Here is a 14,422-nt window from a genome sequence, read left to right as displayed (position 1 = left end):
AACCCTCCCAATTCCCAACCCGCAGATCAGTCACATCAACTGCTGCTTACAAGCTTTATTTTTAGTTAAGTCCTCAGTCACTCACCACCACCAATGTTTCTGAACATAGATGTACAGTCGTGGCCAAATGTTGAGAATGACACAAATATACATTTTTAACCAAGTCTGCTGCCTCTGTTTGTATGATGGCAATTTGCATATACTCCAGAATGTTATGAAGAGTGATCAAGTGAATTACAATTAATTGCAAAGTCCCTCTTTACCATGCAAATTAACTGAATCCCAAAAAAACATTTCCACTGCATTTCAGCCCTGTCCCAAAAGGACCAGCTGACATGTCAGTGATTCTCTCATTAACACAGGTGTGAGTGTTGACGAGGACAAGGCTGGAGATCACTCTGTCATGCTGATTGAGTTTGAATAACAGACTGGAAGCTTCAAAAGGAGGGTGGTGCTTGGAATCATTGTTCTTCCTCTGTCAACTATGGTTACCTGCAAGGAAACATGTGCCGTCATCATTGCTTTTCACAAAAAGGGCTTCACAGGCAAGGATACTAATGCCAGTAAGATTGCACCTAAATCAACCAATTATCAGATCATCAAGAACTTCAAGGACAGCGGTTGAATTGTTGTGAAGAAGGCTTTAGAGCACCCAAGAAAGTTCAGCAAGCGCCAGGATCATCTCCTAAAGTTGATTTAGCTGCAGGATCGGGGCACCACCAGTACAGAGCTTGCTCAGGAATGGCAGCAGGCAGGTGTGAGTGCATCTGCACGCACAGTGAGGCGAAGACTTTTGGAGGATGGCCTGGTGTCAAGAAGGGCAGCAAAGAAGACATTTCTCTCCTGGTAAAACACCATGGACAGACTGATATTCTGCAAAAGGTAAAGGGATTGGACTGCTGAGGACTGGGGTAAAGTCATTTTCTCTGATGAATCCCCTTTCCGATTGTTTAGGGCATCCGGAAAAAAGAAGACAAAGTGAGCGCTACCATCAGTCCTGTGTCATGCCAACAGTAAATAATCTTGAGACCATTCATCTGTGGGGTTGCTTCTTAGCCAAGGGAGTGGGCTCACTCACAATTTTGCCTAAGAACACAGCCATGAATAAAGAATGGTACCAACACATCCTCCGAGAGCAACTCCTCCCAACCATCCAGGAACAGTTTGGTGACGAACAATGCCTTTTCCAGCATGATGGAGCACCTTGCCATAAGGCAAAAGTGATAACTAAGTGGCTCGGGGAACAAAACATTTATATTTTGGGTCCATGGCCAGGAAACTCCCCAGACCTTAATCACATTGAGAACTTGTGGTCAATCCTCAAGAGGCGAGTGGACAACCAAAAACCCACAAATTCTGACAAACTCCAAGCATGGATTGTGCAAGAATGGGCTGCCATCAGTCAGGATGTGGCCCAGAAGTTAATTGACAGCCTGCCAGGGCGGATTGCAGTGCTCTTGAAAAAGAAGGGTCAACACTGCAAATATTGACTCTTTGCATCAACTTCATTTAAATTGTCAATAAAAGCCTTTGACACTTATGAAATGCTTGTAATTATACTTCGGTATTCCATAGTAACATCTGACAAAAATATCTAAAGACACTGAAACAGAGAACAAATTAATATTTGTGTCATTCTCAAAACGTTCGGCCACGACTGTACACAAACAAAAGTGATTCAAAAGACCGTGGAAAGCTGTGCAAAACTGATTAATCTTATTGAATTATATGATAGAGATGAAGGGGGACGTCGACAGAGAGTGAAGAACAAAGGACAAAAAGTGTCTCGATCTGGGGGGCTGCATTCCCACAGGTCCCGACAGATAATTGCGGCACGGTCTACATTTTTCGTTTTGCGGGCGGGAGAGGGCGGTCAGACTGGGATGAAAATATTTTTGTAGTCCTGCAGATTATTTGGAAACGTTTTCTTTCTAATTTGTATGCGTTAGCCTACCTATTGTATTAAAAGCACATCTCGGTCTACCCATGTGAGAGACGAAGACTCGGTCTCAACATTTAAGTCTTTATTGAAGACTCATCTCTTCAGTAGGTCCTATGATTGAGTGTAGTCTGGCCCAGGAGTGTGAAGGTGAACGGAAAGGCACTGGAGCAGCGAACCGCCCTTGCCGTCTCTGCCTGGCCGGTTCCCCTCTTTCCACTGGGATTCTCTGCCTCTAACCCTATTACAGGGGCTGAGACACTGGCTTACTGGTGCTCTTCCATGCCGTCCCTAGGAGCGGTGCATCACTTGAGTGGGTTGAGTCACTGACGTGATCTTCCTGTCTGGGTTGGCGCCCCCCCTTGGGTTGTGCCGTGGCGGAGATCTTTGTGTGCTATACTGGGCCTGGTCTCAGGATGGTAAATTGTTGGTTGAAGATATCCCTCTAGTGGTGTGGGGGCTGTGCTTTGGCAAAGTGTGTGGGGTTATATCCTGCCTGTTTGGCCCTGTCCGGGGGTATCGTCGGATGGGTCCACAGTGTCTCCCGAACCCTCCTGTCTCAGCCTCCAGTATTCATGCTGATGTGCCGGGGGCCTAGAGTCAGTCTGTTATATCTGGAGTATTTCCCCGGTCTTATCCGGTGCCCTGTGTGAATTTAAGTATGCTCTCTCCAATTCTCTCTCTCTCGCTCTCTCTTTCTCTCTCTCAGAGGACCTGAGCCCTAGGACCATGCCTCAGGACTACCTGGCCTGATGACTCCTTGCTGTCCCCAGTCCACCTGGCCGTGCTGCTGCTCCAGTTTCAACTATTCTGCCTCCGGCTATGGATCCCTGACCTGTTCACCGGACGTGCTACCTGTCCCAGACCTGCTGTTTTCAACTCTCTAGAGACAGCAGGAGTGGTAGAGATACTCTGAATGATCGGCTATGAAAAGCCAACTGACATTTACTCCTGAGGTGCACCCTGTACAACCACTGATTATTATTATTATTACTACTTGACCCTGCTGGTCATCTATGAACATTTGAACATCTTGGCCATGTTCTGTTATAATCTCCACCTGGCACAGCCAGAAGAGGACTGGCCACCCATCGTAGCCTGGTTCCTCTCTAGGTTTCTTCCTAGGTTCTGGCCTTTCTAGGGAGTTTTTCCTAGCCACCGTGCTTCTACACCTGCGTTGCTTGTTGTACAGCACTTTTGAGATATCAGCTGATGTAACAAGGGCTTCATAAATAAATGTGATTTGATCTTGATTGTATTATTCACACACACTCAAAATACGCTGCGTCAACTTCAGTAGCCTACCTGTCCTCTTCTAGTTGGGCATGTGAGATGAAGTGCGCCTAGTATACACTACACGACCAAGAGTATGTGGACACCCCTTCAAATGAATGGATTTGAATGGATTTGAACACCGCCATGCAATCTCCTTAGACAAACATTGGCAGTGGAATGGCCTTACTGAAGAGCTCAGTGACTTTCAACCTGGCACCGTCATAGGATGCCACCTTTCCAACTAGTCAGTTCATCAAATTTCTGCCTTGCTAGAGGTGCCCCTGTCAACTGTAAGTGCTGTTATTGTAAAGTGGAAATGTCTAGGAGCAACAACAGCTCAGCCACGAAGTGGTAGGCCACACAAGCTCACAGAACTGGACCGCCGAGTGCTGAAGCGTGTAAGCACATAAAAATCTGTCCTCGGTTGCAACTCACTACCGAGTTCCAAACTGCCTCAAAGCAACAACGGCAGAATAACTGTTCGTCGGGAGCTTCATGAAATGAGTTTCCATGGCCGAGCAGCTGCACACAAGCGTAATCAGTGGAAACAGTGGATCAGTGGAAACGCGTTCGCTGGAGTGATGAATCACTCTTCACCATCTAGCAGTCAGACGGACTAATCTGGGTTTAGCAGATACCAGGAGAACGCTACCTGCCCCAATGCATAGTGCCAACTGTCAAATTTGGTGGAGGATGAATAATGGTCCAGGGCTGTTTTTCATGGTTTGGGCTAGGCCCCTTAGTTCCAGTGAGGGAAATCTTAATGCTACAATATACAATGACATTCTAGACAATTCTGTGCTTCCAACATTGTGGCAACAGTTTGGGGAAGGCCCTTTGATGTTTCATCATGACAATGCCCCCTGTGCACAAATTGAGGTCTGTACAGAAATGGTTTATCGAGATCGGTGTGGAAGAACTTGACTGGCCTGCACAGAGCCCTGACCTCAACCCCATTGAACACATTTGGGATGAATTGGAACGCCGACTATAACCCAGGACTAATTGTCCAACATCGGAGCCCGACCTCACTAATGCTTGTGGCTGAATGGAAGCAAGTCCACGCAGCAATGTTCCAACATCTAGTGGAAAGCCTTACCAGAAGAGTGGAGGCTGTTAGAGCTGCAAAGGGGGAGGGGGGGGAAGAGATGTTCGACAAGCAGGTGTTCACATATATTTGGTTATGTAGTGTATATATTTTCCTGAAGGGGCGCCATCGATTTTCATTTCAGAGAGGTCAGATTTTCTCCATGTAACCCTTATTATGACTAAAGTTCACTCACTTACAAGTAAAAACTCAAACAGGCAGTACCAGTGACACGCTCAATACGGAAGTAGTCTGATGATTATGCTAAGCTAAAGGACTGTTTTGCTAGAACAGACTGGAATATGTTCTGGGATTCATCTGATAATATTGACAAGTTCACCACATCAGTCACCGGCTTCATTAATAAGTGCATCGAGAACAATCCCAACCAGAAGCCATAAATTACAGGCACCATCCACACTGAGCTAAAGGCTAGAGCTGCAGCTTTCAAGGTAGCGGGAGCCACGCTCATTGAAATCCGCTACGACATCTGACGAGCCATCAAACAGTCAAAAGTCAATGCAGAATTAAGATTGAATCTTACTACGCTGGCTCTGACGCTTGTCAGATGTGTCAGGGCTTGAGAGCAACAGCTGTTCCGGGTGACTGTGTGAACTTGCATTCTGTAGCTGATGTGAGTAAGACCATCAAACAGGTTAACATTCACAAGGCCGTGGGGCCAGACGGATTAACCAGATGCGTACTCAGAGCATGCGCTGACCAGCTGCCAAGTGTCTTCACTGACATTTCACACTTCACAGTTGGCACAATCTCTATTGCACCCCACACTGCATTTTCCCACCTGGACAAGAGAAACATCTACACAAGATCCCTGTTCATTGGCCATAGCTCAGCACCATATTGCCCTCCAAGCTCATCACTAAGCTCAGAACCCTGGGACTGAACACCTCCCTCTGCAACTGGATCCTGGACTTCCTGACGGGCCACCCCCAGGTGGCGAGGGTAGGCAACAACACATCCACCAAGCAGACCCTCAACACGTGGGCCCCTCAGGGGTGCGTGCCTAGTACTCCCTGTTCACCCACGACTGCATGGCTGCACACGTCTCCAACATCATTAAGTTGGCTGATGACACGTGGTTGGCCTGATCACCGACAATGAGACATCCTATAGGGAGGAGGTCAGTGACCTGGCAATGTGGTGCCAAGACAACAACCTCTCCCTCAGCAATACAAAAGGAGCGGATTGTGGACTACAGGAAACAGAGGGCCGAGCACACCCCTATCTACATCGACGGGGCTGTAGTGGAGTGGGTCGAGAGCTTCAAGTTCCTCGGTCCACATTACTAAGGAATTATCATGGTCCACATTTTACGTAATTATGACATAACATTGAACATTGAAGGTTGTGCAACATAACAGGAATATTTAGAGTTACGGATGCCACCCGTTAGATAAAATACAGAATGGTTCTGTATTTCACTGAAAGAATAAACGTCTTGTTTTCGAGATGATAGTTTCCAGATTCAACCATATTAATGACCTAAGGCTCGTATTTCTGTGTGTTATCATGTTATAACTAAGTCTATGATTTGATAGAGCAGTCTGACTGAGCGATGGTAGGCACCAGCAGGCTCGTAAGCATTCATTCAAACAGCACTTTTGTGCGTTTGCCAGGAGCTGTTTATGACTTCAAGCCTATCAACTCCCGAGATTAGGCTAGTGTAACCGATGTGAAATGGCTAGCTAGTTAGCGGGGTGCGCACTAATAGCGTTTCTAACATCACTCGCTCTGAGACTTGGAGTGGTTGTTCCCCTTGCTCAGCAAGGGCCGCGGCTTTTGTGGAGCGATGGGTAACGCTGCTTCGAGGGTGGCTGTTGTCATTGTGTTCCTGGTTTGAGCCCAGGGAGGAGCGAGGAGAGGGACGGAAGCAATACTGTTACACTGGCATAAGTGCCTATAAGAACATACAATAGTCAAAGGTTAATGAAATACAAATGGTATAGAGAGAAATAGTCCTATAATTCCTATAATAACTACAACCTAAAAGTTCTTACCTGGGAATATTGAAGACTCGTGTTAAAAGGAGCCACCAGCTTCCATATGTTCTCATGTTCAGAGCAAGGAACATAAAAGTTAGCTTTTTTACATGGCACATATTGCACTTTTACTTTCTTCTCCAACACTTTGTTTTTGCATTATTTAAACATGTTTCATTATTTATTTGTGACTAAATTGATTTTATTGATGTATTGTATTAAAATAATTGTTCATTCAGTATTGTCATTATTACAAATAAAACATTTTTTTCTGCCAATTAATCAGTATCGGCTTTTTTTTGGTCCTGCAATAAATCGGTATCGCCGTTGAAAAATCATAATCGGTCGACCTCTATTGTGCACCAATGAAATTGGGTATCGGACTGCTCAGTGACATCCACAGAACACAGCCATGTAGAGTTTTCACAAATATTAGCGTATCTGCTCTTACTGCAGGACTCTGAAACCACTGAAATTAGCCACACTAGCTCCCAATGTTCAATACACATAGTAGTTTAGTTTATTAATTTTACCATTTTAAAAACAAGCACACATAAAACTTGAAAGACACATGCACATGAGTAAAACCATTGAGGATAGTGGATAATCATTATTGTGGCTAGCTTCACATAGGTAGGGACAAGCGATTACCAGGGCCAAGTCCAGCAGGAGGAGAGACAACATTTGCCAACGTTCAGACAGAAATGTATTATGTATAATAAACATGCCCCTGATTCTAAGGAATCGTGTCAGTTATATTCCTGGCATTTCTATCTGCAACATGCCAAAGAGTTTTTGTACTGAACACAGCAGTGGTACATGGATAAAATCACCGGGGAAGCCAATCCAGAATGATTTGCCATATTACAGCTAGAGGTCGACTGATTAATCGGCATGGCCGATTAATTAGGTTCGATTTCAAGTTTCCATAGTAGGTAATCGGCCTTTTTGGACACCAATTACATTGTAATCCATGAGGAAACTGTGTGGCAGACTGACCAGCGTCAAAAGGACCTTGTGGCTGCAATTTACTGCGTTTGCGAGTAGCTCTTAGCAATGTTTGATGCACAGCATTGTTTATGACTTCAAGCCTATCAACTCCCGAGATTAGGCTGGCAATACTGAAGTGCCTATAAGTCAAAGGTATATGAAATACAAATGGTATAGATAGAAATAGTCGACGTGTTATAATTCCTATAATAACTACAACCTAAAACTTCTTAACTGGGAATATTGAACTCCAGCTTTCATATGTTCTAATGTTCTGAGCAAGGAACTTAAAACATTAGCTTTTGTACACGGCACATAATGCACTTTTACTTTCTTCTCCAACACTGTGTTTTCATTATTTAAACCAAATTGAACATGTTTCATTATTTATTTGAGACTAAATAGATTTTATTAAGTTAAAATAAAAGCGTTCATTGTTCATTCAGCATTTTTGTAATTGTCATTATTACAAACATATGGGGGAAAATATATATATATTTTTTTTAATCGTCCGATTAATCGGTATCGGCATTGAAAAATCATAATCGGTCGACCTGTAATTGTAACCCGTGTGTTGTGATAATTGTGTTGTTTTCTCTATAATCTGTTAGTTCATATACCTTGCGACCATGGTATATAGGCCTAAGGCTGAGACAATGAGAAGACACAGTGTCAGAATAAATTCAACCACACATTTGTTTCATTACAACACCGGAGAACAACATCTGTCCTGTGAAGTCCACAAAACATAATTGTATTAACTAACAGTGACATGATCTTCAGCATGGGGCGGCAGGATAGCCTAGTGGTTGGAGCGTTGGACTAGTAACCGAAAGGTTGCAAGTTCAAATCCCCAAGCTGACAAGGTACAAATCTGTCGTTCTGCCCCTGAACAGGCAGTTAACCCACTGTTTCGAGGCAGTCATTGAAAATAAGAATTTGTTCTTAACTCACTTAAAGGTAAAAATAAAAAATAAATGGTCGCAAAGAAAACAGGAGCTGCCGCCACTATGCCAGCACCATTTCAATATCATCGAATCACCTATGCTTAGTCTAATACGGTGGTAACTAAAAAATACCAACATTTTGTCCAATCAATGTTGGCTAAATATGATGTGGCTGTCCAATACGGTGGTAATGTGTGTGCGCGCAAGTTGAAAAAAAGCATGTTGACTCACCCTATGTAGAGAAACGCAAATGCCATCCTCCTCTTTCATGTTGGCTAAACGGTCTATGACTCTGTCATACAGTACACACTTTTAGTTTTTGTTGTCCTAGGCTACCTGGCTGAAATACTTGCTGGCTAGCCTAACTTCCTTTCATGGGCAACGATACGCCACGGCAGCTAGTTAACATTAGTATACTACCTCTAGCTACATGTTGAACTTCCATGCTCTCAGGTCAGGGGCAAAATGTATGAAATGTATGGTTGGATCAGAATTGGCATTATAATCAGTGGATAGTACGGAGAAATAAGTCAAACCACAAGTCCAAATCACAATCCATGTCTAATTTAGGAAAGGGACGATTTTAGCTAGCTAGCCAGCCACTGTAGGACAACAATTCACTTTTTTTTTCTGGAAATAATGTCATTTGGCTTGTGATATGATTGGTCTGAAGCCAGGGAGGCGACACCGTTGCTGGTTTCCCTTGCATTCAATGCTACGGGCTGCAACAATGTCATACTCTTTCTGACTGGACAGCATCAGACAGATACGCTACACATAGTGAGACAGAGGGGCACTGTTCCGTTCGCTCGGATGCTTTCTCCGGTGAAATACATTCAGCCTCTTGCGAATTGGAAAAATTTATGAAACACAGAGGCTAAAGAATAAAGTATTTGGTGTTTTTTTCCGGGAAGTCTGGCTTCCCTTGGCATCCATGAATAGGTAGCAGGTAGCCTAGTGGTTAGAGCGTTGGACTAGTAACCGAAAGGTTGCAAGATTGAATCCCTGAGCTGACAAGGTAAAAATCTGTAGTTCCGCCCATGAACAAGGCAGTTAACCCACTGTTCATAGGCCATCATTGAAAATAAGAATTTGTTCTTAACTGACTTGCCTAGTTAAATAAAGGTAAAATAAAAAAAAATACACTTTCCCAAATTGGATCCTTTGTTTCCATTCTGCTCCTCCCTTCCTATAGGCAGAAACTCAAACAGGGAGTACCCGTGCTAAGGTCTATTCAACCCTGGTCTGGCCTATCCGAATCCACGCTTCAAGATTGTTTTGATCACGCGAACTGGAATATGTTCCAGGTTGCCTCTGAGAATAACATTGAGGTATACACTGACACGGTGACTGAGTTCAACAGGAAGTGTATAGGGAATGTTGTTACCATTGTGACTATTAAAACCTTCCCAAACTCAAAACCACAGATAGATGGCAGCATTCGCACAAAACTGAAAGTGTGAACCAGTGCATTTAACCACAGCAAGGTGGGACTCCAGACAATTACAGATTAGAAAGGGAAAACCAGCCACGTCGCGGAAACCAACGCTTTGCTCCCGGACAAGCTAAACACCTTCTTCACCCTCCTTAAAGATAACACAGTGCCACCGATGCAGCCCGCTCCCGAGGACTGTGGGGGTGCTCGTTCTCCGTGGCCGACGTGGGTAAGTCTGCTGTCCTCACTTGCTCCAACATGTCCACCATTGTTCCTATACCCAAGAAAGCAAAGGTAACTGAACTAAATGACTATCGCCCTGTAGTATTCACTCCTGTCATTATGAAGTGCTTTGAGAGGCTGGTTAAGGGTCATATCACCACCACCTTACCTGACGCCCTAGACCCACTTCAATTTGCATACCACCCCAATAGATCCACAGACGATGCAATCACTGCATCTGGACAAGAGGAATACCTATGTAAGATCGCTGTTCATTGACTACAACTCAGCCTTCAACACCATAGTACCCTCCTAGCCCAGGCCCTTGGTCTGAACCCTAACCTGTGCAACTGGGTCGTGGACTTCCTGACAGGCCACCCCCAACAACACCTCTACTGCACTGATCCTCAACACCAGGGGCCTCATATGCGTGTATGCTCAGTCCCCTCCTGTACTCCCTGTTCACCCATGACTGGGTGGCCACGCACAACTCCAACTCGATCATCAAGTTTGCAGACGACACAACAATAGTAGGCCTTATTACCAACAATGACGAGACAGCCTACAGGGAGGAGGTGAAGGCCCTGGCAGAGTGGTGCCTCACCGTCAACAAAATGAAGAAGCTGATCATGGACTTCAGGAGACAGCAGAGGGAGCATGCCCCCATCCACATCGATGGGTCCGCAGTTGAGAAGCTGAAAAGCTTCAAGTTCCTTGGCACTGGCAATCTGAAATGGTCCACCCACACAGACAGTGTGGTGTAGGCAGCGCAATAGCACCTCTTCAACCTCAGGTGGCTGAAGAAATTCAGCTTGGCCCCTAAGACACTCACAAACTTTTACAGATGCACCATTGAGAGCATCACAACCTGGTATGGCAACTGCACCGCCCACAACAGCAGGGCTCTCCAGAGGGTGGTCTCCCCAACGCATTACAGGGGCACACTGTCCACCCTCCAGGACACTTACAACACCCAATTTCACTGGAAGGCCATAAAGATCATCAAAGTCATCAACCACCCGAGTCACAGCCTGTTCACCCCGCTATCATCCAGAAGTCACGGTCAGTACAGATGCATCAAAGCTGGGACAGAGAGACTGAAACAGAGCTTCTATCGCAAGGACATAAGACTGTTAAATAGCCACTAGTCGGCCTCAACCCAGTACCCTGCCCTAAAATTAGTCACTATCACTAGCTGGATACCACCCGGTTACTCAACCCTGCACCTTAGAGGCTGCTGCCCTATGTACATAGACATGGAATCACTGGTCACTTTAATAATGTTAACATACTGCATACATATGAAATGAGTAAAATACTGTATTCTAGTCAATGCCACTCCGACATTGATCATCCTAATAATTATATATTTCTTAAAATATTTTACTTTGAGATGTGTGTATTGTTAGATATTATTTCACTTTTAGAGCTAGGAACACAATCAATTCGCTACATCCGCTAAATATGGTGTAGGTGACCAATAAAATTGTATTTAATTAAATATATAGCCTATAGCAGGGAGTCTGCAACCTGTCATATGAGTGACAATTTACAATTTAAAAAAAATCTGAGTGCCAGTTATGATGTTCAAATAAGCATTGTGGGCTATTCAACTGTGCCCAGAAAATGTCTAACTGCCCACAAACTGCATAACCTAATTCTAGCTGGCTACTAGACAGAGACGCTGTCTATTCAGCCACACCCCACAGTGCTCCACTATGCCTACCTGTATCAAGGCACTTTCCATTTAGTGGTGCTGAATCACAGGTGCGGCCTTAATGTGTAGATTTTTCTTAATTCCTTGGTCGAGTTTGTTTGTCTTTATGCGTCCTTGGTCGATTGTAGGCCTAAGTAATTCCTTTGACGTATGCCTTTTATTTCAATGCATGTGTAGGGTTTATCTGGCATAGTTTGAATTCGCAGTCAGCTGTTTTATGCTCAGGTTACTTTCATATTGATGTCGGTATTTGATAGTGTGTAATATACATCTACTTCATGTTGCGCTGTTCCACAAGTAGGCTACATTGACTAATTTAGCCTATGTATGACGAGGTTGAGTAGTACATTGTACACACCATTCCACAGACCTTTAAACCTAATATAGTGGTGATAATGTATTGGGAGGAACATTTTATTTTTTTGCAGTTCTCCAAATAGCATTTTAGAGTTAAAAATGTGTGTGGAAGTACAGTAAATGAGCTTCAACTGGTGGGTGTATTTCTACACCCTAGGTTTAGATGAACTGATGCCACTGAAAAGTCAAGAGTCATAATTCTACAAGCCTCTCGTTCACATGTCCTTCACCATAAGGGGCTTATTGGAGCTGTCATCTGTGACAGACTTGTAAGTGTGCTTTAAACAATCTACATTTGTTGTTTGCTAGGCAAACAAATTAGATCTTTTTTTGATACAGTTGAAACGAGGTGCATTTGTGGTGGCCGCAACCGGACTAGATTGTGAACGACACTTGGCGGAATGCATTGCTTGACTGCCGTGAGTGATTCGCACAATAGCCTATCGTTCGCGAACTGCAGCACCCAAACGATTCGTTCTCGAGTTCGTTGACCAGAGGCTGTGTGTATGTTTTGGTTCTACAAAGCGGTGTCCATCACACCATTCAATAAATTAATTGCATTCATTGTTGCACCATGCGATCACTGATCCGTTCTAAACATGCAAATAGACAGTTGATGTTCGAGAATACGTCTCCAGCAGGTCAAACGAACGACAAAAATGAACCGAGTCACTCGGAATCATGACAAAAAAAAAACGAATCGTGCGCGAACTGCACATTCTTAGCTACTTCTCATTTGAACGTACGATGAAGACAACAAAAATTCGCTAACGTTAGCAAAGCTGACCAATGTCGCCCCCCATTCGTAAACAAACACTACTGTCGTTATCGTATTCATATTGTAGTGGTACAGTTACGTTATATTTAAACCACAATGATTGGAAAAAAATATTAATTGAAGACATTTTGAATGCGGTATAAATAAAGGCAACTGTCAGTGTGACTGTTTACGAAATGGTTGCTAGCCAGCAAACGTTAGCTAAACCTTGAGACGAATTTGGATATTTTACGAGACAGTAGTTCAATTCCAAGACAAAATCGTAACTACGTAGCCTACTTACGTTAACGTTACTTTCCTAAATCTATGACGAGACGATTGACTAACATGCGAATAATGGCTTGGGCCATTTGTGGCTAACAAGCTAACTAGCTAGCTCTGTGCCCTGCTAGTTAGTAAACAACTCTGATGTAACAAATATCTTGTACCAAAATGTAGCTCGTTAGTTGGCAAAAGTCAATGATGTGGTAGTACAGTGCTACCACTAGCTATAGGTTTTATAGCTAACTAGTTAGATGATGGTTTAGCCTGCTCGCTGTTTAGCTACATGCTAGCCAACGTTAGCTTTAAGTGACAATGGAGTGAAGTGGCTGCTGGTGCTGACTTACCTTGCAACTTCAACTGGCCGGGGTTGGTCTGCGTGGCTGCAGTCTGAGCTCCGCGGCAGTAATGCGCAAACCCGTTTTCTGGATGATTGGGACTCGGTTTCATTAAGATAAATTGTACTGACAAAATAACGTAGCCAGCTATCTAACGTTAGCTTTTAGGACAAGTTGCTACTGTAGCTAACTAACGTTAAATGTCGAAAGGTTGTCCAGGCTCGTCTACCTAGGAAACTTGTTTAGGCTAACGTTACTTAACCAGCTAACGTTAACTAGCTACCCTTCTCCAGCGCTCGGCACCATCAGTGCTATTTCAATAAAGTACAGCTTTAATTCAATTAATTTCAAAACAGTGTAGCGTTGTCCGTCACCCAAGCGTTCTGCTTTGATGGATAACCCTGCCCTACCCTCTCAATAATGTCGCTAACTGGCCTGATAACTGAGGGCAGCCTGGTCTGCTTGCCTGCTGTATTGAAGGGCTGCACTTTCCTTGGCTCTGTTCTCCACTAACGTTACAGTGCGAATTCTAGCCACCACAGTTCAGCCAGCTAGCTAGCTAACAAGCTGCTTCCTTCTGTTGCACAATGGGCTGGTGTAATTTATGCATGAGATCAAGGACTTCTATGACCACACTGTAATGTAGTCTGATTAATCAGGCTGTAGTACACAGGTAATTCATTTGTATATAAAGCCTGAAACGAATGCTTCCAAAATCGTGTAAATGTAAACAATGTAATTTTACAAGCCAGAATGTATAATGAAATTACATTTAAACTCTGTTGCTTCAACAGCTCGATTTTTTTTGGACAAAATATCCATAGGAAAGTATTGTTTTTTCTGATTTTTAAAACATATTTTAGTTTAATGTTGGATATTCAGTTCTATCATCAATAGCTATTGAACCAAGCATGCCATAACAATGAAAATTGTATAGTCTGAATGAAGAACAATCAACACTGTTTTTGTGGGAATTTTAGATTTTTCTGAAAATTGAAATCCGAATAAAACATTTTAGATAATTAAAAATTCACCAAAGAAAACGTGTTGATTGTTCCCCATCCTCCCCTGTTTCA

At 43.7% G+C, this 14,422-nt stretch overlaps 1 protein-coding gene across 1 annotated transcript in view; it reads right to left on the bottom strand.

Annotated features, from left to right (window-relative positions):
* The window catches only part of LOC110526111 (zinc finger MIZ domain-containing protein 2), a 76,137-nt gene extending 62,152 nt beyond the window's left edge, over nt 1-13,985 (bottom strand). Inside the window, exon 1 of the mRNA XM_021606739.3 lies at nt 13,356-13,985. The gene's annotated coding sequence lies outside the window, so the exon portion shown is untranslated. The remainder of the gene's footprint in view (nt 1-13,355) is intronic.
* Between the last annotated feature and the right edge of the window lie 437 nt (nt 13,986-14,422).

Source organism: Oncorhynchus mykiss, chromosome 6 (assembly GCF_057628025.1).
Source record: "Oncorhynchus mykiss isolate SJ-2025 chromosome 6, ASM5762802v1, whole genome shotgun sequence".
Lineage (NCBI taxonomy): Eukaryota > Metazoa > Chordata > Actinopteri > Salmoniformes > Salmonidae > Oncorhynchus > Oncorhynchus mykiss.
This window is presented reverse-complemented; position numbering and strand designations above follow the sequence as displayed.